This window comes from Nematolebias whitei, chromosome 15 (genome assembly GCF_014905685.2).
Source record: "Nematolebias whitei isolate Nwh7 chromosome 15, NemWhi1, whole genome shotgun sequence".
In the NCBI taxonomy this organism is placed as follows: domain Eukaryota; kingdom Metazoa; phylum Chordata; class Actinopteri; order Cyprinodontiformes; family Rivulidae; genus Nematolebias; species Nematolebias whitei.
This window is the reverse complement of record NC_056512.1, coordinates 8,854,770-8,856,381: the sequence shown is the minus strand read 5'-3', so window position 1 is coordinate 8,856,381 and position 1,612 is coordinate 8,854,770. Positions and strand designations below refer to the sequence as shown.

Sequence of the window (1,612 nt, the reverse complement as noted above, 5' to 3'; positions counted from 1 at the left end):
TAAGGTCATGTACACAGTATACTGCATACTTTTACTAAGGTCATGTACACAGTATACTGCATACTTTTACTACCAAACCATACCATTTTATTTATAGAGCACTTAAAACAGCGACAAGGCCAACCAAAGTGCTGTACAGACAGAACAACAGGTAACACACAAAGCAAAATACAAAATGAAGTAAATCAGAAATATGGACATAAAAACGATGCAGATAATGACGACTAACCAGTGTGGAGCATACAGGTTCAAAACACAGATCATCTGGTATTGAAAGCTACAGAATAGTAGTGGGTTTTTAAACGGGACTTGAAAACCGAGAGGGAGGGGGCCTGTCTGACAAGCAGAGGTAACTCATTCCAAAGTCTTGGTCCTGCTACAGAGAAGGCCCTGTCCCCTCTGCAATTAAGACGAGTTCCTGGAACTGTGAGGAGCAACTGGTCCGCTGACCTCAGGGAATGTGGTGGGACATACGGTTGTAGCAGATCAGAGAGATGGGGGGGTGGGGGGGGCTGTTCAGTGATTTGTAGACATACAGGAGTATAACTGGATTCGAAAGTGAACCAGTAACCAGTGCAGTGAGGCCAAAACTGGTGTAATGTGCTCTCTTTTGCCTGTACTGGTTAAAAATCGGGCTGCTGCATTCTGGACAAGTTGAAGTTGTGCAATGGAGATCTGACTAATACCAAACAGGAGCAAACTGCAGTAATCAAGCCTAGATGTAATGAATGCATGCATTACTGTCTCCAGGTTATTTTTGGACAATATGGGCTTCAGTTTAGACAGCCGCCTTAGTTGGAAGAAACATGATTTAACAATCATGTTTACGTGACTGTTAAGTTTCAGGGAAGAGTCCATTATCACTCCCAGATTAGTGACTCTTTGTTTTTCTGACAGGGTTAGAGCGGAGAGGTCGATACAGTAGTTTGTGATCGTGTCGTTGGGAGGGAACAACATGACTTCAGACTTCTTTTCATTGAAACTTAAGCAATTTAAAGCCATCCAGTCCCTGATGTCAGCCAGGCAGTCGAGCAGAGGTTGAATAGAGCATGTGCCATTGTGTCTTAGGGGGAAGTAAATTTGACAGTCATCGTCGTAGAAGTGGAAGGGCATGTTGTGTTTCCGGAAAATAGCACCAAGCGGCAGCAGGTATAAAGAGAATAAGAGGGGACCCAGGATGGACCCCTGCAGAACCCCCCATTTAAGCTCTGCCGCTGCAGAACTAAAATTCTTGATGGAGACACAAAAGGATCTGTCAGCGAGGTAAGATCTGAACCAATTGAGGGCTGACCCTGTGATGCCCACCCACTGCTCCAACCTAGCAATGAGGATCTCATGGTCAATGGTGTCAAAGGCGGCTGTGAGGTCCAACAGGACAAGCAACACAGAATCACCGGTATCAGTGGTTAAGAAAATGTCATTAAAGACCTTCAGCAGGGCAGTTTCAGTGCTATGGAGAGGTTTAAAGCCAGATTGGATTAGCTCTAAGATGGCGTGACCCTCCAGGAAGCCCTTCAACTGGGACTCAACTATTTTCTCCAGTAAAATTACAGTTTTTGTGTCATGTTGTGGAATAATATTTTGTTCCTTTTTGAATCTGACTCCCAATTCT

At 44.4% G+C, this 1,612-nt stretch overlaps 1 protein-coding gene across 1 annotated transcript in view; it reads right to left on the bottom strand.

Moving 5' to 3' along the window:
* The window catches only part of LOC119421952, a 6,245-nt gene that overhangs the window by 905 nt on the left and 3,728 nt on the right, over positions 1-1,612 (bottom strand). The window lies entirely within an intron of this gene.